Below are 22,339 nucleotides of genomic sequence, written 5' to 3' on the forward strand. Positions count from 1 at the left end.
TGGTTTCCAATAAGTAGATTTTTAATTTTATGTAACCTCATTTTCTAATGATCCATTCAAGAGATGTTTCCACTATGAAATGAAGAGCAAGGGGAAAGAGCACAAATGATAGAGCGAGTGAGTGAGATGGGGTGTTGAGGAAGGAGAGAATGAAACAAAGACAGAGTGAGTGAACGGCAGGTAGGCATAGAAGAGGAGACTAGAAGTGAAAGTGACTTGCTTTTCCCTGCTCTTGAACTCCCACCCATCTCAAACCAATCACAAACATACCTTCTATGCAACGTTGGTATGCAGAACTTCACTCCTCAGCCAGTGGGGGTGAGACCCAAGCCAGGGGCTAGAGAGCAAAAGAATGGATGTGCTCAGACGTTCCTTGCTAGGGACAGTTGATCTGAAACAAGGCGTGCTCTCTTGTTTCCAGCAAGGATCTAGAAATTCTGCATGAATGTGCAAGGCACATTGACAGCATAAATTTGCATAAACTGCCCCACCTTCTGCCTTCCTACTTCCTGAGCAGTAGTTGTTTGTGTATAGAGAGAAAGGTCGCAGGCAAGATAATTTTGTGAGTAGGATACAGAACCCTAAATAGCTGGTGAGAGGTATAAGTTATTCTAAAAGCATAAAAACAGTACACCTGTGAAATGAAATGCTTTCATATGTGATCTTCTGTGTTTATTGTCCTGTGCAAAAAGTTGCACCTTGTGTTTGAAGGTTGAAATTATTTCAAGCTTGCATGGACGCAGACATTTCTGAGTGACTTTTATACATTTCTTAGGACTCTTCACTGTCAGGATGGCCGAGTGGTCTAAGGCGCTGTGTTTAGGCCGCAGTCTCCTATGGAGGCGTGGGTTCAAATCCCACTTCTGAAATGACTTTTGGAGATATAATCTTCTTCATCAGGATAACATCTGATGGAAGTTGCATCTGTTCGTCTTCACCTGGGACGTTATTCCGTCCTCGTCTAGTCAAGAGAGCTTGGGTTTCTCATATATTTCTGTTTTACAAAGTCTTGCTGATAAAGTGCAATCCTTACCAAATGAGCTTAGGACCCATGTAAGAGCTCATCTAGAAGAGTCATGCTCTTGTATTCCCTGGCCAGACAGGCCATGCAAATTTGGAAGAATGCCAAGCACCTGGTAGACAGCTGTACTCCAGCACACTTACAGCAATGTCCTCAGGGCTGTGATCAGGGGCTGCTTAGATTTGCGTATTCCACCCTATGTTGTGACATTGAGCTCCCTTGTTGAATTTGCTTTAGTCAGCCAAGATGTGGCTGTTGACTCAATTTCAAAGCAGCTTTGGGCCGTTCAAGTGGCTGGTGAATAGCACTTTCTCTTTGTACGCTTTAAAGGTCTAAAGAGTTCTTCATAGGTACTGCTCTGTATGGATTGTTCAAAGATCTGTTGGAAATGCTTATAATGGGATAAATAAATTGAGGGCATGCCTTTACGGTACCAAACTTGCATGGCTGTCTGGCTTGTGGAAGGTGCTGCAAATGCAAGTCAGGATGGCCGAGTGGTCTAAGGCGCTGCGTTCAGGTCGCAGTCTCTTATGGAGGCGTGGGTTCAAATCCCACTTCTGACAAACCTGTGTTTAATCTTCTTTTTTCTTGAGGGAGAAAATCAGATCATTTCCCTCACATGGGCTTATATGGTTGTCTTTTTGGAAAAGTGCAGTGAGTTTTTTTCTTGCTATAGCCACTTATGGCCTAAGATGTGTGTTTTTTTTGTTCACACTATCGTTCTCACTATGTAGATGGACAAGCAACATGTGGTCAGGATGGCCGAGTGGTCTAAGGCGCTGCGTTAAGGCCGCAGTCTCTCCTGGAGGCGTGGGTTCGAATCCCACTTCTGACAAAACTTTAAGTCCATTTTGTCACTGCGTTCCTTCAGAATCTCAGCTAAAAATTGGCAGTGCATATAATATCTGAATAAGTACAAAACTTCAGTTTCAACTGCAAATGAATTTGCCCAATTCTGTCTTCAAGCTCGTATAATATTCTTCTAGCACTAGTGGTGTTTTATGTGTTTTTTGGGGGGTGCCTAAAAAATCCCTTTTATTGATGAAATGGCTTACATTCAGTCTTGTGATATTTTTGGTTTCCAATAAGTAGATTTTTAATTTTATGTAACCTCATTTTCTAATGATCCATTCAAGAGATGTTTCCACTATGAAATGAAGAGCAAGGGGAAAGAGCACAAATGATAGAGCCAGTGAGTGAGATGGGGTGTTGAGGAAGGAGAGAATGAAACAAAGACAGAGTGAGTGAACGGCAGGTAGGCATAGAAGAGGAGACTAGAAGTGAAGGTGACTTGCTTTTCCCTGCTCTTGACCTCCCACCCATCTCAAACCAATCACAAACATACCTTCTATGCAACGTTGGTATGCAGAACTTCACTCCTCAGCCAGTGAGGGTGAGTCCCAAGCCAGGGGCTAGAGAGCAAAAGAATGGATGTGCTCAGACGTTCCTTGCTAGGGACAGTTGATCTGAAACAAGGCCTGCTCTCTTGTTTCCAGCAAGGATCTAGAAATTCTGCATGAATCTGCAAGGCACATTGACAGCATAAATTTGCATAAACGCCCCACCTTCTGCCTTCCTACTTCCTGAGCAATAGTTGTTTGTGTATAAAGAGAGAGGTCGCAGGCAAGATAATTTTGTGAGTAGGATACAGAACCCTAAATAGCTGGTGAGAGGTATAAGTTATTCTAAAAGCATAAAAACAGTACACCTGTGAAATGAAATGCTTTCATATGTGATCTTCTGTGTTTATTGTCCTGTGCAAAAAGTTGCACCTTGTGTTTGAAGGTTGAAATTATTTCAAGCTTGCATGGACGCCGAAATTTCTGAGTGACTTTTATACATTTCTTAGGACTCTCCACTGTCAGGATGGCTGAGTGGTCTAAGGCGCTGTGTTAAGGCCGCAGTCTCCTCTGGAGGCGTGGGTTCGAATCCCACTTCTGACATGACTTTTGGAGATATAATCTTCTTCATCAGGATACCATCTGATGGAAGTTGCATCTGTTCGTCTTCACCTGGGACGTTATTCCGTCCTCGTCTAGTCAAGAGAGCTTGGGTTTCTCATATATTTCTGTTGTACAAAGTCTTGCTGATAAAGTGCAATCCTTACCAAATGAGCTTAGGACCCATGTAAGAGCTCATCTAGAAGAGTCATGCTCTTGTATTTCCTGGCCAGACAGGCCATGCAAATTTGGAAGAATGCCAAGCACCTGGTAGACAGCTGTACTCCAGCACACTTACAGCAATGTCCTCAGGGCTGTGATCAGGGGCTGCTTAGATTTGCGTATTCCACCCTATGTTGTGACATTGAGCTCCCTTGTTGAATTTGCTTTAGTCAGCCAAGATGTGGCTGTTGACTCAATTTCAAAGCAGCTTTGGGCCGTTCAAGTGGCTGGTGAATAGCACTTTCTCTTTGTACGCTTTAAAGGTCTAAAGAGTTCTTCATAGGTACTGCTCTGTATGGATTGTTCAAAGATCTGTTGGAAATGCTTATAACGGGATAAATAAATTGAGGGCATGCCTTTTCGGTACCAAACTTGCATGGCTGTCTGGTTTGTGGAAGGTGCTGCAAATGCAAGTCAGGTTGGCCGAGTGGTCTAAGGCACTGCGTTCAGGTCGCAGTCTCTTCTGGAGGCGTGGGTTCAAAACCCACTTCTGACAAACCTGTGTTTAATCTTCTTTTTTCTTGAGGGAGAAAATCAGATCATTTCCCTCACATGGGCTTATATGGTTGTCTTTTTGGAAAAGTGCAGTGAGTTTTTTTCTTGCTATAGCCACTCATGGCCTAAGATGTGTGTTTTTTTTGTTCACACTATCTTTCTCACTATGTAGATTAACAAGCAACATGTGGTCAGGATGGCCGAGTGGTCTAAGGCGCTGCGTTAAGGCTGAGTCTCTCCTGGAGGCGTGGGTTCGAATCCCACTTCTGACAAAACTTTAAGTCCATTTTGTCTCTGCGTTCCTTCAGAATCTCAGCTAAAAATTGGCAGTGCATATAATATCTGAATAAGTACCAAACTTCAGTTTCAACTGCAAATGAATTTGCCCAATTCTGTCTTCAAGCTTGTATAATATTCTTCTAGCACTAGTGGTGTTTTATGTGTTTTTTGGGGGGTGCCTAAAAAATCCCTTTTATTGAAGAAATGGCTTACATTCAGTCTTGTGATATTTTTGGTTTCCAATAAGTAGATTTTTTATTTTATGTAACCTCATTTTCTAATGATCCATTCAAGAGATGTTTCCACTATGAAATGAAGAGCAAGGGGAAAGAGCACAAATGATAGAGCCAGTGAGTGAGATGGGGTGTTGAGGAAGGAGAGAATGAAACAAAGACAGAGTGAGTGAACGGCAGGTAGGCATAGAAGAGGAGATTAGAAGTGAAGGTGACTTGCTTTTCCCTGCTCTTGACCTCCCACCCATCTCAAACCAATCACAAACATACCTTCTATGCAACGTTGGTATGCAGAACTTCACTCCTCAGCCAGTGAGGGTGAGTCCCAAGCCAGGGGCTAGAGAGCAAAAGAATGGATGTGCTCAGACGTTCCTTGCTAGGGACAGTTGATCTGAAACAAGGCCTGCTCTCTTGTTTCCAACAAGGATCTAGAAATTCTGCATGAATCTGCAAGGCACATTGACAGCATAAATTTGCATAAACTGCCCCATCTTCTGCCTTCCTACTTCCTGAGCAGTAGTTGTTTGTGTATAAAGAGAGAGGTCGCTGGCAAGATAATTTTGTGAGTAGGATACAGAACCCTAAATAGCTGGTGAGAGGTATAAGTTATTCTAAAAGCATAAAAACAGTACACCTGTGAAATAAAATGCTTTCATATGTGATCTTCTGTGTTTATTGTCCTGTGCAAAAAGTTGCACCTTGTGTTTGAAGGTTGAAATTATTTCAAGCTTGCATGGACGCAGAAATTTCTGAGTGACTTTTATACATTTCTTAGGACTCTTCACTGTCAGGATGGCCGAGTGGTCTAAGGCGCTGTGTCTAGGCTGCAGTCTCCTCTGGAGGCGTGGGTTCGAATCCCACTTCTGAAATGACTTTTGGAGATATAATCTTCTTCATCAGGATAACATCTGATGGAAGTTGCATCTGTTCGTCTTCACCTGGGACGTTATTCCGTCCTCGTCTAGTCAAGAGAGCTTGGGTTTCTCATATATTTCTGTTGTACAAAGTCTTGCTGATAAAGTGCAATCATTACCAAATGAGCTTAGGACCCATGTAAGAGCTCATCTAGAAGAGTCATGCTCTTGTATTCCCTGGCCAGACAGGCCATGCAAATTTGGAAGAATGCCAAGCACCTGGTAGACAGCTGTACTCCAGCACACTTACAGCAATGTCCTCAGGGCTGTGATCAGGGGCTGCTTAGATTTGCGTATTCCACCCTATGTTGTGACATTGAGCGCCCTTGTTGAATTTGCTTTAGTCAGCGAAGATGTGGCTGTTGACTCAATTTCAAAGCAGCTTTGGGCCGTTCAAGTGGCTGGTGAATAGCACTTTCTCTTTGTACGCTTTAAAGGTCTAAAGAGTTCTTCATAGGTACTGCTCTGTATGGATTGTTCAAAGATCTGTTGGAAATGCTTATAATGGGATAAATAAATTGAGGGCATGCCTTTTCGGTACCAAACTTGCATGGCTGTCTGGCTTGTGGAAGGTGCTGCAAATGCAAGTCAGGATGGCCGAGTGGTCTAAGGCACTGCGTTCAGGTCGCAGTCTCTTCTGGAGGTGTGGGTTCAAATCCCACTTCAGACAAACCTGTGCTTAATCTTCTTTTTTCTTGAGGGAGAAAATCAGATCATTTCCCTCACATGGGCTTATATGGTTGTCTTTTTGGAAAAGTGCAGTGAGTTTTTTTCTTGCTATAGCCACTTATGGCCTAAGATGTGTGTTTTTTTTTGTTCACGCTATCTTTCTCACTATGTAGATGGACAAGCAACATGTGGTCAGGATGGCCGCGTGGTCTAAGGCGCTGCGTTAAGGCCGCAGTCTCTCCTGGAGGCGTGGGTTCGAATCCCACTTCCGACAAAACTTTAAGTCCATTTTGTCTCTGCGTTCCTTCAGAATCTCAGCTAAAAATTGGCAGTGCATATAATATCTGAATAAGTACCAAACTTCAGTTTCAACTGCAAATGAATTTGCCCAATTCTGTCTTCAAGCTCGTATAATATTCTTCTAGCACTAGTGGTGTTTTATGTGTTTTTTGGGGGGTGCCTAAAAAATCCCTTTTATTGAAGAAATGGCTTACATTCAGTCTTGTGATATTTTTGGTTTCCAATAAGTAGATTTTTAATTTTATGTAACCTCATTTTCTAATGATCCATTCAAGAGATGTTTCCACTATGAAATGAAGAGCAAGGGGAAAGAGCACAAATGATAGAGCGAGTGAGTGAGATGGGGTGTTGAGGAAGGAGAGAATGAAACAAAGACAGAGTGAGTGAACGGCAGGTAGGCATAGAAGAGGAGACTAGAAGTGAAAGTGACTTGCTTTTCCCTGCTCTTGAACTCCCACCCATCTCAAACCAATCACAAACATACCTTCTATGCAACGTTGGTATGCAGAACTTCACTCCTCAGCCAGTGGGGGTGAGACCCAAGCCAGGGGCTAGAGAGCAAAAGAATGGATGTGCTCAGACGTTCCTTGCTAGGGACAGTTGATCTGAAACAAGGCGTGCTCTCTTGTTTCCAGCAAGGATCTAGAAATTCTGCATGAATGTGCAAGGCACATTGACAGCATAAATTTGCATAAACTGCCCCACCTTCTGCCTTCCTACTTCCTGAGCAGTAGTTGTTTGTGTATAGAGAGAAAGGTCGCAGGCAAGATAATTTTGTGAGTAGGATACAGAACCCTAAATAGCTGGTGAGAGGTATAAGTTATTCTAAAAGCATAAAAACAGTACACCTGTGAAATGAAATGCTTTCATATGTGATCTTCTGTGTTTATTGTCCTGTGCAAAAAGTTGCACCTTGTGTTTGAAGGTTGAAATTATTTCAAGCTTGCATGGACGCAGACATTTCTGAGTGACTTTTATACATTTCTTAGGACTCTTCACTGTCAGTATGGCCGAGTGGTCTAAGGCGCTGTGTTTAGGCCGCAGTCTCCTATGGAGGCGTGGGTTCAAATCCCACTTCTGAAATGACTTTTGGAGATATAATCTTCTTCATCAGGATAACATCTGATGGAAGTTGCTTCTGTTCGTCTTCACCTGGGACGTTATTCTGTCCTCGTCTACTCAAGAGAGCTTGGGTTTCTCATATATTTCTGTTGTACAAAGTCTTGCTGATAAAGTGCAATCCTTACCAAATGAGCTTATGACCCATGTAAGAGCTCATCTAGAAGAGTCATTCTCTTGTATTCCCTGGCCAGACAGGCCATACAAATTTGGAAGAATGCCAAGCACCTGGTAGACAGCTGGACTCCAGCACACTTACAGCAATTTCCTCAGGGCAGTGATCAGGGGCTGCTTAGATTTGCGAATTCCACCCTATGTTGTGACATTGAGATGCCTTGTTGAATTTGCTTTAGTCAGCCAAGATGTGGCTATTGACTCAATTTCACAGCAGCTTTGGGCCGTTCAAGTGGCTGGTGAATAGCACTTTCTCTTTGTACTCATTAAAGGTCTAAAGAGTTCTTCATAGGTACTGCTCTGTATGGATTGTTCAAAGATCTGTTGGAAATGCTTATAATGGGATAAATAAATTGAGGGCATGCCTTTTCGGTACCCCACGTGCATGGCTGTCTGGCTTGTGGAAGGTGCTGCAAATGCAAGTCAGGATGGCCGAGTGGTCTAAGGCGCTGCGTTCAGGTCGCAGTCTCTTCTGGAGGCGTGGGTTCAAATCCCACTTCTGACAAACCTGTGTTTAATCTTCTTTTTTCTTGAGGGAGAAAATCAGATCATTTCCCTCACATGGGCTTATATGGTTGTCTTTTTGGAAAAGTGCAGTGAATTTTTTTCTTGCTATAGCCACTCATGGCCTAAGATGTGTGTTTTTTTTGTTCACACTATCTTTCTCACTATGTAGATGAACAAGCAACATGTGGTCAGGATGGCCGAGTGGTCTAAGGCGCTGCGTTAAGGCCGCAGTCTCTCCTGGAGGCGTGGGTTCGAATCCCACTTCTGACAAAACTTTAAGTCCATTTTGTCTCTGCGTTCCTTCAGAATCTCAGCTAAAAATTGGCAGTGCATATAATATCTGAATAAGTACCAAACTTCAGTTTCAACTGCAAATGAATTTGCCCAATTCTGTCTTCAAGCTCGTATAATATTCTTCTAGCACTAGTGGTGTTTTATGTGTTTTTTGGGGGGTGCCTAAAAAATCCCTTTTATTGAAGAAATGGCTTACATTCAGTCTTGTGATATTTTTGGTTTCCAATAAGTAGATTTTTAATTTTATGTAACCTTATTTTCTAATGATCCATTCAAGAGATGTTTCCACTATGAAATGAAGAGCAAGGGGAAAGAGCACAAATGATAGAGCCAGTGAGTGAGATGGGGTGTTGAGGAAGGAGAGAATGAAACAAAGACAGAGTGAGTGAACGGCAGGTAGGCATAGAAGAGGAGAATAGAAGGGAAGGTGACTTGCTTTTCCCTGCTCTTGACCTCCCACCTATCTCAAACCAATCACAAACATACCTTCTATTCAACGTTGGTATGCAGAACTTCACTCCTCAGCCAGTGAGGGTGAGTCCCAAGCCAGGGGCTAGAGAGCAAAAGAATGGATGTGCTCAGACGTTCCTTGCTAGGGACAGTTGATCTGAAACAAGGCCTGCTCTCTTGTTTCCAGCAAGGAACTAGAAATTCTGCATGAATCTGCAAGGCACATTGACAGCATAAATTTGCATAAACTGCCCCACCTTCTGCCTTCCTACTTCCTGAGCAGTAGTTGTTTGTGTATAAAGAGAGAGGTCGCAGGCAAGGTAATTTTGTGAGTAGGATACAGAACCCTAAATAGCTGGTGAGAGGTATAAGTTATTCTAAAAGCATAAAAACAGTACACCTGTGAAATGAAATGCTTTCATATGTGATCTTCTGTGTTTATTGTCCTGTGCAAAAAGTTGCACCTTGTGTTTGAAGGTTGAAATTATTTCAAGCTTGCATGGACGCAGAAATTTCTGAGTGACTTTTATACATTTCTTAGGACTCTCCACTGTCAGGATGGCCGAGTGGTCTAAGGCGCTGTGTTTAGGCCGCAGTCTCCTCTGGAGGCGTGGGTTCGAATCCCACTTCTGACATGACTTTTGGAGATAAAATCTTCTTCATCAGGATAACATCTGATGGAAGTTGCATCTGTTCGTCTTCACCTGGGACGTTATTCCGTCCTCGTCTAGTCAAGAGAGCTTGGGTTTCTCATATATTTCTGTTGTACAAAGTCTTGCTGATAAAGTGCAATCCTTACCAAATGAGCTTAGGACCCATGTAAGAGCTCATCTAGAAGAGTCATGCTCTTGTATTCCCTGGCCAGACAGGCCATGCAAATTTGGAAGAATGCCAAGCACCTGGTAGACAGCTGTACTCCAGCACACTTACAGCAATTTCCTCAGGGCAGTGATCAGGGGCTGCTTAGATTTGCGAATTCCACCCTATATTGTGACATTGAGATCCCTTGTTGAATTTGCTTTATTCAGCCAAGATGTGGCTATTGACTCAATTTCAAAGCAGCTTTGGGCCGTTCAAGTGGCTGGTGAATAGCACTTTCTCTTTGTACTCATTAAAGGTCTAAAGAGTTCTTCATAGGTACTGCTCTGTATGGATTGTTCAAAGATCTGTTGGAAATGCTTATAATGGGATAAATAAATTGAGGGCATGCCTTTTCGGTACCCCACTTGCATGGCTGTCTGGCTTGTGGAAGGTGCTGCAAATGCAAATCAGGATGGCCGAGTGGTCTAAGGCGCTGCGTTCAGGTCGCAGTCTCTTCTGGAGGCGTGGGTTCAAATCCCACTTCTGACAAACCTGTGTTTAATCTTCTTTTTTCTTGAGGGAGAAAATCAGATCATTTCCCTCACTTGGGCTTATATGGTTGTCTTTTTGGAAAAGTGCAGTGAGTTTTTTTCTTGCTATAGCCACTCATGGCCTAAGATGTGTGTTTTTTTTGTTCACACTATCTTTCTCACTATGTAGATGAACAAGCAACTTGTGGTCAGGATGGCCGAGTGGTCTAAGGCACTGCATTAAGGCAGCAGTCTCTCCTGGAGTCGTGGGTTCGAATCCCACTTCTGACAAAACTTTAAGTCCATTTTGTCTCTGCGTTCCTTCAGAATCTCAGCTAAAAATTGGCAGTGCATATAATATCTGAATAAGTACCAAACTTCAGTTTCAACTGCAAATGAATTTTCCCAATTCTGTCTTCAAGCTCGTATAATATTCTTCTAGCACTAGTGGTGTTTTATGTGTTTTTTGGGGTGCCTAAAAAATCCCTTTTATTGAAGAAATGGCTTACATTCAGTCTTGTGATATTTTTGGTTTCCAATAAGTAGATATTTAATTTTATGTAACCTCATTTTCTAATAATCCATTCAAGAGATGTTTCCACTATGAAATGAAGAGCAAGGGGAAAGAGCACAAATGATAGAGCCAGTGAGTGAGATGGGGTGTTGAGGAAGGAGAGAATGAAACAAAGACAGAGTGAGTGAACGGCAGGTAGGCATAGAAGAGGAGACTAGAAGGGAAGGTGACTTGCTTTTCCCTGCTCTTGACCTCCCACCCATCTCAAATCAATCACAAACATACCTTCTATTCAACGTTGGTATGCAGAACTTCACTCCTCAGCCAGTGAGGGTGAGTCCCAAGCCAGGGGCTAGAGAGCAAAAGAATGGATGTGCTCAGACGTTCCTTGCTAGGGACAGTTGATCTGAAACAAGGCCTGCTCTCTTGTTTCCAGCAAGGAACTAGAAATTCTGCATGAATCTGCAAGGCACATTGACAGGATAAATTTGCATAAACTGCCCCACCTTCTGCCTTCCTACTTCCTGAGCAGTAGTTGTTTGTGTATAAAGAGAGAGGTCGCAGGCAAGGTAATTTTGTGAGTAGGATACAGAACCCTAAATAGCTGGTGAGAGGTATAAGTTATTCTAAAAGCATAAAAACAGTACACCTGTGAAATGAAATGCTTTCATATGTGATCTTCTGTGTTTATTGTCCTGTGCAAAAAGTTGCACCTTGTGTTTGAAGGTTGAAATTATTTCAAGCTTGCATGGACGCAGAAATTTCTGAGTGACTTTTATACATTTCTTAGGATTCTCCACTGTCAGGATGGCCGAGTGGTCTAAGGCGCTGTGTTTAGGCCGCAGTCTCCTCTGGAGGTGTGGGTTCGAATCCCACTTCTGACATGACTTTTGGAGATATAATCTTCTTCATCAGGATAACATCTGATGGAAGTTGCATCTGTTCGTCTAAACCTGGGACGTTATTCCGTCCTCGTCTAGTCAAGAGAGCTTGGGTTTCTCATATATTTCTGTTGTACAAAGTCTTGCTGATAAAGTGCAATCCTTACCAAATGAGCTTAGGACCCATGTAAGAGCTCATCTAGAAGAGTCATGCTCTTGTATTCCCTGGCCAGACAGGCCATGCAAATTTGGAAGAATGCCAAGCACCTGGTAGACAGCTGTACTCCAGCACACTTACAGCAATGTCCTCAGGGCTGTGATCAGGGGCTGCTTAGATTTGCGTATTCCACCCTATGTTGTGACATTGAGCTCCCTTGTTGAATTTGCTTTAGTCAGCCAAGATGTGGCTGTTGACTCAATTTCAAAGCAGCTTTGGGCCGTTCAAGTGGCTGGTGAATAGCACTTTCTCTTTGTACGCTTTAAAGGTCTAAAGAGTTCTTCATAGGTACTGCTCTGTATGGATTGTTCAAAGATCTGTTGGAAATGCTTATAATGGGATAAATAAATTGAGGGCATGCCTTTTCGGTACCAAACTTGCATGGCTGTCTGGCTTGTGGAAGGGGCTGCAAATGCAAGTCAGGATGGCCGAGTGGTCTAAGGCGCTGCGTTCAGGTCGCAGTCTCTTCTGGAGGCGAGGGTTCAAATCCCACTTCTGACAAACCTGTGTTTAATCTTCTTTTTTCTTGAGGGAGAAAATCAGATCATTTCCCTCACATGGGCTTATATGGTTTTCTTTTTGGAAAAGTGCAGTGAGTTTTTTTCTTGCTATAGCCACTTATGGCCTAAGATGTGTGTTTTTTTTGTTCACACTATCTTTCTCACTATGTAGATGGACAAGCAACATGTGGTCAGGATGGCCGAGTGGTCTAAGGCGCTGCGTTAAGGCCGCAGTCTCTCCTGGAGGCGTGGGTTCGAATCCCACTTCTGACAAAACTTTAAGTCCATTTTGTCACTGCGTTCCTTCAGAATCTCAGCTAAAAATTGGCAGTGCATATAATATCTGAATAAGTACCAAACTTCAGTTTCAACTGCAAATGAATTTCCCCAATTCTGTCTTCAAGCTCGTATAATATTCTTCTAGCACTAGTGGTGTTTTATGTGTTTTTTGGGGGGTGCCTAAAAAATCCCTTTTATTGATGAAATGGCTTACATTCAGTCTTGTGATATTTTTGGTTTCCAATAAGTAGATTTTTAATTTTATGTAACCTCATTTTCTAATGATCCATTCAAGAGATGTTTCCACTATGAAATGAAGAGCAAGGGGAAAGAGCACAAATGATAGAGCCAGTGAGTGAGATGGGGTGTTGAGGAAGGAGAGAATGAAACAAAGACAGAGTGAGTGAACGGCAGGTAGGCATAGAAGAGGAGACTAGAAGTGAAGGTGACTTGCTTTTCCCTGCTCTTGACCTCCCACCCATCTCAAACCAATCACAAACATACCTTCTATGCAACGTTGGTATGCAGAACTTCACTCCTCAGCCAGTGAGGGTGAGTCCCAAGCCAGGGGCTAGAGAGCAAAAGAATGGATGTGCTCAGACGTTCCTTGCTAGGGACAGTTGATCTGAAACAAGGCCTGCTCTCTTGTTTCCAGCAAGGATCTAGAAATTCTGCATGAATCTGCAAGGCACATTGACAGCATAAATTTGCATAAACTGCCCCACCTTCTGCCTTCCTACTTCCTGAGCAATAGTTGTTTGTGTATAAAGAGAGAGGTCGCAGGCAAGATAATTTTGTGAGTAGGATACAGAACCCTAAATAGCTGGTGAGAGGTATAAGTTATTCTAAAAGCATAAAAACAGTACACCTGTGAAATGAAATGCTTTCATATGTGATCTTCTGTGTTTATTGTCCTGTGCAAAAAGTTGCACCTTGTGTTTGAAGGTTGAAATTATTTCAAGCTTGCATGGACGCAGAAATTTCTGAGTGACTTTTATACATTTCTTAGGACTCTCCACTGTCAGGATGGCCGAGTGGTCTAAGGCGCTGTGTTTAGGCCGCAGTCTCCTCTGGAGGCGTGGGTTCGAATCCCACTTCTGACATGACTTTTGGAGATATAATCTTCTTCATCAGGATACCATCTGATGGAAGTTGCATCTGTTCGTCTTCACCTGGGACGTTATTCCGTCCTCGTCTAGTCAAGAGAGCTTGGGTTTCTCATATATTTCTGTTGTACAAAGTCTTGCTGATAAAGTGCAATCCTTACCAAATGAGCTTAGGACCCATGTAAGAGCTCATCTAGAAGAGTCATTCTCTTGTATTCCCTGGCCAGACAGGCCATACAAATTTGGAAGTATGCCAAGCACCTGGTAGACAGCTGGACTCCAGCACACTTACAGCAATTTCCTCAGGGCAGTGATCAGGGGCTGCTTAGATTTGCGAATTCCACCCTATGTTGTGACATTGAGATGCCTTGTTGAATTTGCTTTAGTCAGCCAAGATGTGGCTATTGACTCAATTTCACAGCAGCTTTGGGCCGTTCAAGTGGCTGGTGAATAGCACTTTCTCTTTGTACTCATTAAAGGTCTAAAGAGTTCTTCATAGGTACTGCTCTGTATGGATTGTTCAAAGATCTGTTGGAAATGCTTATAATGGGATAAATAAATTGAGGGCATGCCTTTTCGGTACCCCACTTGCATGGCTGTCTGGCTTGTGGAAGGTGCTGCAAATGCAAGTCAGGATGGCCGAGTGGTCTAAGGCGCTGCGTTCAGGTCGCAGTCTCTTCTGGAGGCGTGGGTTCAAATCCCACTTCTGACAAACCTGTGTTTAATCTTCTTTTTTCTTGAGGGAGAAAATCAGATCATTTCCCTCACATGGGCTTATATGGTTGTCTTTTTGGAAAAGTGCAGTGAATTTTTTTCTTGCTATAGCCACTCATGGCCTAAGATGTGTGTTTTTTTTGTTCACACTATCTTTCTCACTATGTAGATGAACAAGCAACATGTGGTCAGGATGGCCGAGTGGTCTAAGGCGCTGCGTTAAGGCCGCAGTCTCTCCTGGAGGCGTGGGTTCGAATCCCACTTCTGACAAAACTTTAAGTCCATTTTGTCTCTGCGTTCCTTCAGAATCTCAGCTAAAAATTGGCAGTGCATATAATATCTGAATAAGTACCAAACTTCAGTTTCAACTGCAAATGAATTTGCCCAATTCTGTCTTCAAGCTCGTATAATATTCTTCTAGCACTAGTGGTGTTTTATGTGTTTTTTGGGGGGTGCCTAAAAAATCCCTTTTATTGAAGAAATGGCTTACATTCAGTCTTGTGATATTTTTGGTTTCCAATAAGTAGATTTTTAATTTTATGTAACCTTATTTTCTAATGATCCATTCAAGAGATGTTTCCACTATGAAATGAAGAGCAAGGGGAAAGAGCACAAATGATAGAGCCAGTGAGTGAGATGGGGTGTTGAGGAAGGAGAGAATGAAACAAAGACAGAGTGAGTGAACGGCAGGTAGGCATAGAAGAGGAGACTAGAAGGGAAGGTGACTTGCTTTTCCCTGCTCTTGACCTCCCACCTATCTCAAACCAATCACAAACATACCTTCTATTCAACGTTGGTATGCAGAACTTCACTCCTCAGCCAGTGAGGGTGAGTCCCAAGCCAGGGGCTAGAGAGCAAAAGAATGGATGTGCTCAGACGTTCCTTGCTAGGGACAGTTGATCTGAAACAAGGCCTGCTCTCTTGTTTCCAGCAAGGAACTAGAAATTCTGCATGAATCTGCAAGGCACATTGACAGCATAAATTTGCATAAACTGCCCCACCTTCTGCCTTCCTACTTCCTACTGGAGAAGCGTGGCTCAGTGGTTAGAGGCGGCAGACCTGGAAGCTGAGATCAGCCATGGACCAGGGTTCGGTTCCCCTCCTCGGCGGGTCTCGGGCTCAAAAATTCCACAGACTCGATAATTCTCGTTCCGGTGCCTACTCAACTCACGGGGTCACACTCTGCGACTCTGGGCAATAGCTTGCTTAATCTCCACTACGGCCCCTCGCGGCGGGATGCCTGGCTTTCACCTTGTGGACACCCTGCCGGGGTATCTCACAGGGGAATACCAGGACGGGTTCCCTAAGCAAGCGCCGAGGTCATGCGCTATACAAGAGCGTAATCATTTCATCATTTCACTTCCTGAGCAGTAGTTGTTTGTGTATAAAGAGAGAGGTCGCAGGCAAGGTAATTTTGTGAGTAGGATACAGAACCCTAAATAGCTGGTGAGAGGTATAAGTTATTCTAAAAGCATAAAAACAGTACACCTGTGAAATGAAATGCTTTCATATGTGATCTTCTGTGTTTATTGTCCTGTGCAAAAAGTTGCACCTTGTGTTTGAAGGTTGAAATTATTTCAAGCTTGCATGGACGCAGAAATTTCTGAGTGACTTTTATACATTTCTTAGGACTCTCCACTGTCAGGATGGCCGAGTGGTCTAAGGCGCTGTGTTTATGCCGCAGTCTCCTCTGGAGGCGTGGGTTCGAATCCCACTTCTGACATGACTTTTGGAGATAAAATCTTCTTCATCAGGATAACATCTGATGGAAGTTGCATCTGTTCGTCTTCACCTGGGACGTTATTCCGTCCTCGTCTAGTCAAGAGAGCTTGGGTTTCTCATATATTTCTGTTGTACAGAGTCTTGCTGATAAAGTGCAATCCTTACCAAATGAGCTTAGGACCCATGAAAGAGCTCATCTAGAAGAGTCATGCTCTTGTATTCCCTGGCCAGACAGGCCATGCAAATTTGGAAGAATGCCAAGCACCTGGTAGACAGCTTGACTCCAGCACACTTACAGCAATTTCCTCAGGGCAGTGATCAGGGGCTGCTTAGATTTGCGAATTCCACCCTATATTGTGACATTGAGATCCCTTGTTGAATTTGCTTTATTCAGCCAAGATGTGGCTATTGACTCAATTTCAAAGCAGCTTTGGGCCGTTCAAGTGGCTGGTGAATAGCACTTTCTCTTTGTACTCATCAAAGGTCTAAAGAGTTCTTCATAGGTACTGCTCTGTATGGATTGTTCAAAGATCTGTTGGAAATGCTTATAATGGGATAAATAAATTGAGGGCATGCCATTTCGGTACCCCACTTGCATGGCTGTCTGGCTTGTGGAAGGTGCTACAAATGCAAGCCAGGATGGCCGAGTGGTCTAAGGCGCTGCGTTCAGGTCGCAGTCTCTTCTGGAGGCGTGGGTTCAAATCCCACTTCTGACAAACCTGTGTTTAATCTTCTTTTTTCTTGAGGGAGAAAATCAGATCATTTCCTTCACTTGGGCTTATATGGTTGTCTTTTTGGAAAAGTGCAGTGAGTTTTTTTCTTGCTATAGCCACTCATGGCCTAAGATGTGTGTTTTTTTTGTTCACACTATCTTTCTCACTATGTAGATGAACAAGCAACTTGTGGTCAGGATGGCCGAGTGGTCTAAGGCACTGCATTAAGGCAGCAGTCTCTCCTGGAGGCGTGGGTTCGAATCCCACTTCTGACAAAACTTTAAGTCCATTTTGTCTCTGCGTTCCTTCAGAATCTCAGCTAAAAATTGGCAGTGCATATAATATCTGAATAAGTACCAAACTTCAGTTTCAACTGCAAATGAATTTTCCCAATTCTGTCTTCAAGCTCGTATAATATTCTTCTAGCACTAGTGGTGTTTTATGTGTTTTTTTGGGGGTGCCTAAAAAATCCCTTTTATTGAAGAAATGGCTTACATTCAGTCTTGTGATATTTTTGGTTTCCAATAAGTAGATTTTTAATTTTATGTAACCTCATTTTCTAATAATCCATTCAAGAGATGTTTCCACTATGAAATGAAGAGCAAGGGGAAAGAGCACAAATGATAGAGCCAGTGAGTGAGATGGGGTGTTGAGGAAGGAGAGAATGAAACAAAGACAGAGTGAGTGAACGGCAGGTAGGCATAGAAGAGGAGACTAGAAGGGAAGGTGACTTGCTTTTCCCTGCTCTTGACCTCCCACCCATCTCAAATCAATCACAAACATACCTTCTATTCAACGTTGGTATGCAGAACTTCACTCCTCAGCCAGTGAGGGTGAGTCCCAAGCCAGGGGCTAGAGAGCAAAAGAATGGATGTGCTCAGACGTTCCTTGCTAGGGACAGTTGATCTGAAACAAGGCCTGCTCTCTTGTTTCCAGCAAGGAACTAGAAATTCTGCATGAATCTGCAAGGCACATTGACAGCATAAATTTGCATAAACTGCCCCACCTTCTGCCTTCCTACTTCCTGAGCAGTAGTTGTTTGTGTATAAAGAGAGAGGTCGCAGGCAAGGTAATTTTGTGAGTAGGATACAGAACCCTAAATAGCTGGTGAGAGGTATAAGTTATTCTAAAAGCATAAAAACAGTACAACTGTGAAATGAAATGCTTTCATATGTGATCTTCTGTGTTTATTGTCCTGTGCAAAAAGTTGCACCTTGTGTTTGAAGGTTGAAATTATTTCAAGCTTGCATGGACGCAGAAATTTCTGAGTGACTTTTATACATTTCTTAGGACTCTCCACTGTCAGGATGGCCGAGTGGTCTAAGGCACTGTGTTTAGGCCGCAGTCTCCTCTGGAGGCGTGGGTTCGAATCCCACTTCTGACATGACTTTTGGAGATATAATCTTCTTCATCAGGATAACATCTGATGGAAGTTGCATCTGTTCGTCTTCACCTGGGACGTTATTCCGTCCTCGTCTAGTCAAGAGAGCTTGGGTTTCTCATATATTTCTGTTGTACAAAGTCTTGCTGATAAAGTGCAATCCTTACCAAATGAGCTTAGGACCCATGTAAGAGCTCATCTAGAAGAGTCATGCTCTTGTATTCCCTGGCCAGACAGGCCATGCAAATTTGGAAGAATGCCAAGCACCTGGTAGACAGCTGTACTCCAGCACACTTACAGCAATGTCCTCAGGGCTGTGATCAGGGGCTGCTTAGATTTGCGTATTCCACCCTATGTTGTGACATTGAGCTCCCTTGTTGAATTTGCTTTAGTCAGCCAAGATGTGGCTGTTGACTCAATTTCAAAGCAGCTTTGGGCCGTTCAAGTGGCTGGTGAATAGCACTTTCTCTTTGTACGCTTTAAAGGTCTAAAGAGTTCTTCATAGGTACTGCTCTGTATGGATTGTTCAAAGATCTGTTGGAAATGCTTATAATGGGATAAATAAATTGAGGGCATGCCTTTTCGGTACCAAACTTGCATGGCTGTCTGGCTTGTGGAAGGTGCTGAAAATGCAAGTCAGGATGGCCGAGTGGTCTAAGGCGCTGCGTTCAGGTCGCAGTCTCTTCTGGAGGCGTGGGTTCAAATCCCACTTCTGACAAACCTGTGTTTAATCTTCTTTTTTCTTGAGGGAGAAAATCAGATCATTTCCCTCACATGGGCTTATATGGTTGTCTTTTTGGAAAAGTGCAGTGAGTTTTTTTCTTGCTATAGCCACTCATGGCCTAAGATGTGTGTTTTTTTTGTTCACACTATCTTTCTCACTATGTAGATGAACAAGCAACTTGTGGTCAGGATGGCCGAGTGGTCTAAGGCACTGCATTAAGGCCGCAGTCTCTCCTGGAGGCGTGGGTTCGAATCCCACTTCTGACAAAACTTTAAGTCCATTTTGTCTCTGCGTTCCTTCAGAATCTCAGCTAAAAATTGGCAGTGCATATAATATCTGAATAAGTACCAAACTTCAGTTTCAACTGCAAATGAATTTGCCCAATTCTGTCTTCAAGCTCGTATAATATTCTTCTAGCACTAGTGGTGTTTTATGTGTTTTTTGGGGGGTGCCTAAAAAATCCCTTTTATTGAAGAAATGGCTTACATTCAGTCTTGTGATATTTTTGGTTTCCAATAAGTAGATTTTTAATTTTATGTAACCTCATTTTCTAATGATCCATTCAAGAGATGTTTCCACTATGAAATGAGGAGCAAGGGGAAAGAGCACAAATGATAGAGCCAGTGAGTGAGATGGGGTGTTGAGGAAGGAGAGAATGAAACAAAGACAGAGTGAGTGAACGGCAGGTAGGCATAGAAGAGGAGACTAGAAGGGAAGGTGACTTGCTTTTCCCTGCTCTTGACCTCCCACCCATCTCAAACCAATCACAAACATACCTTCTATTCAACGTTGGTATGCAGAACTTCACTCCTCAGCCAGTGAGGGTGAGTCCCAAGCCAGGGGCTAGAGAGCAAAAGAATGGATGTGCTCAGACGTTCCTTGCTAGGGACAGTTGATCTGAAACAAGGCCTGCTCTCTTGTTTCCAGCAAGGAACTAGAAATTCTGCATGAATCTGCAAGGCACATTGACAGCATAAATTTGCATAAACTGCCCCACCTTCTGCCTTCCTACTTCCTGAGCAGTAGTTGTTTGTGTATAAAGAGAGAGGTCGCAGGCAAGGTAATTTTGTGAGTAGGATACAGAACCCTAAATAGCTGGTGAGAGGTATAAGTTATTCTAAAAGCATAAAAACAGTACACCTGTGAAATGAAATGCTTTCATATGTGATCTTCTGTGTTTATTGTCCTGTGCAAAAAGTTGCACCTTGTGTTTGAAGGTTGAAATTATTTCAAGCTTGCATGGACGCAGAAATTTCTGAGTGACTTTTATACATTTCTTAGGAATCTCCACTGTCAGGATGGCCGAGTGGTCTAAGGCGCTGTGTTTAGGCCGCAGTCTCCTCTGGAGGCGTGGGTTCGAATCCCACTTCTGACATGACTTTTGGAGATATAATCTTCTTCATCAGGATAACATCTGATGGAAGTTGCATCTGTTCGTCTAAACCTGGGACGTTATTCCGTCCTCGTCTAGTCAAGAGAGCTTGGGTTTCTCATATATTTCTGTTGTACAAAGTCTTGCTGATAAAGTGCAATCCTTACCAAATGAGCTTAGGACCCATGTAAGAGCTCATCTAGAAGAGTCATGCTCTTGTATTCCCTGGCCAGACAGGCCATGCAAATTTGGAAGAATGCCAAGCACCTGGTAGACAGCTGTACTCCAGCACACTTACAGCAATGTCCTCAGGGCTGTGATCAGGGGCTCCTTAGATTTGTGTATTCCACCCTATGTTGTGACATTGAGCTCCCTTGTTGAATTTGCTTTAGTCAGCCAAGATGTGGCTGTTGACTCAATTTCAAAGCAGCTTTGGGCCGTTCAAGTGGCTGGTGAATAGCACTTTCTCTTTGTACGCTTTAAAGGTCTAAAGAGTTCTTCATAGGTACTGCTCTGTATGGATTGTTCAAAGATCTGTTGGAAATGCTTATAATGGGATAAATAAATTGAGGGCATGCCTTTTCGGTACCAAACTTGCATGGCTGTCTGGCTTGTGGAAGGTGCTGCAAATGCAAGTCAGGATGGCCGAGTGGTCTAAGGCGCTGCGTTCAGGTCGCAGTCTCTTCTGGAGGTGTGGGTTCAAATCCCACTTCTGACAAACCTGTGTTTAATCTTCTTTTTTCTTGAGGGAGAAAATCAGATCATTTCCCTCACATGGGCTTATATGGTTGTCTTTTTGGAAAAGTGCAGTGAGTTTTTTTCTTGCTATAGCCACTTATGGCCTAAGATGTGTGTTTTTTTTGTTCACACTATCTTTCTCACTATGTAGATGGACAAGCAACATGTGGTCAGGATGGCCGAGTGGTCTAAAGCGCTGCGTTAAGGCCGCAGTCTCTCCTGGAGGCGTGGGTTCGAATCCCACTTCTGACAAAACTTTAAGTCCATTTTGTCACTGCGTTCCTTCAGAATCTCAGCTAAAAATTGGCAGTGCATATAATATCTGAATAAGTACCAAACTTCAGTTTCAACTGCAAATGAATTTGCCCAATTCTGTCTTCAAGCTCGTATAATATTCTTCTAGCACTAGTGGTGTTTTATGTGTTTTTTGGGGGGTGCCTAAAAAATCCCTTTTATTGATGAAATGGCTTACATTCAGTCTTGTGATATTTTTGGTTTCCAATAAGTAGATTTTTAATTTTATGTAACCTCATTTTCTAATGATCCATTCAAGAGATGTTTCCCTTATGAAATGAAGAGCAAGGGGAAAGAGCACAAATGATAGAGCCAGTGAGTGAGATGGGGTGTTGAGGAAGGAGAGAATGAAACAAAGACAGAGTGAGTGAACGGCAGGTAGGCATAGAAGAGGAGACTAGAAGTGAAGGTGACTTGCTTTTCCCTGTTCTTGACCTCCCACCCATCTCAAACCAATCACAAACATACCTTCTATGCAACGTTGGTATGCAGAACTTCACTCCTCAGCCAGTGAGGGTGAGTCCCAAGCCAGGGGCTAGAGAGCAAAAGAATGGATGTGCTCAGACGTTCCTTGCTAGGGACAGTTGATCTGAAACAAGGCCTGCTCTCTTGTTTCCAGCAAGGATCTAGAAATTCTGCATGAATCTGCAAGGCACATTGACAGCATAAATTTGCATAAACTGCCCCACCTTCTGCCTTCCTACTTCCTGAGCAATAGTTGTTTGTGTATAAAGAGAGAGGTCGCAGGCAAGATAATTTTGTGAGTAGGATACAGAACCCTAAATAGCTGGTGAGAGGTATAAGTTATTCTAAAAGCATAAAAACAGTACACCTGTGAAATGAAATGCTTTCATATGTGATCTTCTGTGTTTATTGTCCTGTGCAAAAAGTTGCACCTTGTGTTTGAAGGTTGAAATTATTTCAAGCTTGCATGGACGCAGAAATTTCTGAGTGACTTTTATACATTTCTTAGGACTCTCCACTGTCAGGATGGCCGAGTGGTCTAAGGCGCTGTGTTTAGACTGCAGTCTCCTCTGGAGGCGTGGGTTTGAATCCCACTTCTGACATGACTTTTGGAGATATAATCTTCTTCATCAGGATACCATCTGATGGAAGTTGCATCTGTTCGTCTTCACCTGGGACGTTATTCCGTCCTCGTCTAGTCAAGAGAGCTTGGGTTTCTCATATATTTCTGTTGTACAAAGTCTTGCTGATAAAGTGCAATCCTTACCAAAT

At 43.1% G+C, this 22,339-nt stretch overlaps 24 non-coding genes across 24 annotated transcripts; all 24 read left to right on the forward strand.

Moving 5' to 3' along the window:
• Positions 1-786: 786 nt before the first annotated feature.
• Positions 787-869, forward strand: TRNAL-UAG (transfer RNA leucine (anticodon UAG)). The gene has a single exon. It is a non-coding gene; the product is annotated as a tRNA-Leu (tRNA).
• Positions 870-1,501: 632 nt separating this feature from the next.
• Positions 1,502-1,584, forward strand: TRNAL-CAG (transfer RNA leucine (anticodon CAG)). The gene has a single exon. It is a non-coding gene; the product is annotated as a tRNA-Leu (tRNA).
• Positions 1,585-1,773: 189 nt separating this feature from the next.
• TRNAL-AAG (transfer RNA leucine (anticodon AAG)) lies at positions 1,774-1,856 on the forward strand. Its single transcript has one exon. It is a non-coding gene; the product is annotated as a tRNA-Leu (tRNA).
• A 1,025-nt stretch (positions 1,857-2,881) lies between these two features.
• Positions 2,882-2,964, forward strand: TRNAL-AAG (transfer RNA leucine (anticodon AAG)). The gene has a single exon. It is a non-coding gene; the product is annotated as a tRNA-Leu (tRNA).
• Positions 2,965-7,073: 4,109 nt separating this feature from the next.
• Positions 7,074-7,156, forward strand: TRNAL-UAG (transfer RNA leucine (anticodon UAG)). Its single transcript has one exon. It is a non-coding gene; the product is annotated as a tRNA-Leu (tRNA).
• Positions 7,157-7,788: 632 nt separating this feature from the next.
• On the forward strand, positions 7,789-7,871 carry TRNAL-CAG (transfer RNA leucine (anticodon CAG)). The gene has a single exon. It is a non-coding gene; the product is annotated as a tRNA-Leu (tRNA).
• Positions 7,872-8,060: 189 nt separating this feature from the next.
• On the forward strand, positions 8,061-8,143 carry TRNAL-AAG (transfer RNA leucine (anticodon AAG)). The gene has a single exon. It is a non-coding gene; the product is annotated as a tRNA-Leu (tRNA).
• A 1,026-nt stretch (positions 8,144-9,169) lies between these two features.
• TRNAL-UAG (transfer RNA leucine (anticodon UAG)) lies at positions 9,170-9,252 on the forward strand. The gene has a single exon. It is a non-coding gene; the product is annotated as a tRNA-Leu (tRNA).
• Positions 9,253-9,884: 632 nt separating this feature from the next.
• TRNAL-CAG (transfer RNA leucine (anticodon CAG)) lies at positions 9,885-9,967 on the forward strand. The gene has a single exon. It is a non-coding gene; the product is annotated as a tRNA-Leu (tRNA).
• Positions 9,968-11,263: 1,296 nt separating this feature from the next.
• Positions 11,264-11,346, forward strand: TRNAL-UAG (transfer RNA leucine (anticodon UAG)). The gene has a single exon. It is a non-coding gene; the product is annotated as a tRNA-Leu (tRNA).
• A 904-nt stretch (positions 11,347-12,250) lies between these two features.
• Positions 12,251-12,333, forward strand: TRNAL-AAG (transfer RNA leucine (anticodon AAG)). Its single transcript has one exon. It is a non-coding gene; the product is annotated as a tRNA-Leu (tRNA).
• A 1,026-nt stretch (positions 12,334-13,359) lies between these two features.
• On the forward strand, positions 13,360-13,442 carry TRNAL-UAG (transfer RNA leucine (anticodon UAG)). The gene has a single exon. It is a non-coding gene; the product is annotated as a tRNA-Leu (tRNA).
• A 632-nt stretch (positions 13,443-14,074) lies between these two features.
• On the forward strand, positions 14,075-14,157 carry TRNAL-CAG (transfer RNA leucine (anticodon CAG)). Its single transcript has one exon. It is a non-coding gene; the product is annotated as a tRNA-Leu (tRNA).
• Positions 14,158-14,346: 189 nt separating this feature from the next.
• On the forward strand, positions 14,347-14,429 carry TRNAL-AAG (transfer RNA leucine (anticodon AAG)). Its single transcript has one exon. It is a non-coding gene; the product is annotated as a tRNA-Leu (tRNA).
• A 1,370-nt stretch (positions 14,430-15,799) lies between these two features.
• TRNAI-UAU (transfer RNA isoleucine (anticodon UAU)) lies at positions 15,800-15,882 on the forward strand. The gene has a single exon. It is a non-coding gene; the product is annotated as a tRNA-Ile (tRNA).
• Positions 15,883-16,514: 632 nt separating this feature from the next.
• TRNAL-CAG (transfer RNA leucine (anticodon CAG)) lies at positions 16,515-16,597 on the forward strand. The gene has a single exon. It is a non-coding gene; the product is annotated as a tRNA-Leu (tRNA).
• A 189-nt stretch (positions 16,598-16,786) lies between these two features.
• On the forward strand, positions 16,787-16,869 carry TRNAL-AAG (transfer RNA leucine (anticodon AAG)). The gene has a single exon. It is a non-coding gene; the product is annotated as a tRNA-Leu (tRNA).
• A 1,026-nt stretch (positions 16,870-17,895) lies between these two features.
• On the forward strand, positions 17,896-17,978 carry TRNAL-UAG (transfer RNA leucine (anticodon UAG)). The gene has a single exon. It is a non-coding gene; the product is annotated as a tRNA-Leu (tRNA).
• A 632-nt stretch (positions 17,979-18,610) lies between these two features.
• TRNAL-CAG (transfer RNA leucine (anticodon CAG)) lies at positions 18,611-18,693 on the forward strand. Its single transcript has one exon. It is a non-coding gene; the product is annotated as a tRNA-Leu (tRNA).
• A 189-nt stretch (positions 18,694-18,882) lies between these two features.
• TRNAL-AAG (transfer RNA leucine (anticodon AAG)) lies at positions 18,883-18,965 on the forward strand. The gene has a single exon. It is a non-coding gene; the product is annotated as a tRNA-Leu (tRNA).
• Positions 18,966-19,991: 1,026 nt separating this feature from the next.
• On the forward strand, positions 19,992-20,074 carry TRNAL-UAG (transfer RNA leucine (anticodon UAG)). Its single transcript has one exon. It is a non-coding gene; the product is annotated as a tRNA-Leu (tRNA).
• Positions 20,075-20,706: 632 nt separating this feature from the next.
• Positions 20,707-20,789, forward strand: TRNAL-CAG (transfer RNA leucine (anticodon CAG)). The gene has a single exon. It is a non-coding gene; the product is annotated as a tRNA-Leu (tRNA).
• A 189-nt stretch (positions 20,790-20,978) lies between these two features.
• Positions 20,979-21,061, forward strand: TRNAL-AAG (transfer RNA leucine (anticodon AAG)). The gene has a single exon. It is a non-coding gene; the product is annotated as a tRNA-Leu (tRNA).
• A 1,026-nt stretch (positions 21,062-22,087) lies between these two features.
• On the forward strand, positions 22,088-22,170 carry TRNAL-UAG (transfer RNA leucine (anticodon UAG)). Its single transcript has one exon. It is a non-coding gene; the product is annotated as a tRNA-Leu (tRNA).
• Positions 22,171-22,339: the final 169 nt, after the last annotated feature.

This window comes from Lissotriton helveticus, chromosome 8 (assembly GCF_964261635.1).
Source record: "Lissotriton helveticus chromosome 8, aLisHel1.1, whole genome shotgun sequence".
In the NCBI taxonomy this organism is placed as follows: domain Eukaryota; kingdom Metazoa; phylum Chordata; class Amphibia; order Caudata; family Salamandridae; genus Lissotriton; species Lissotriton helveticus.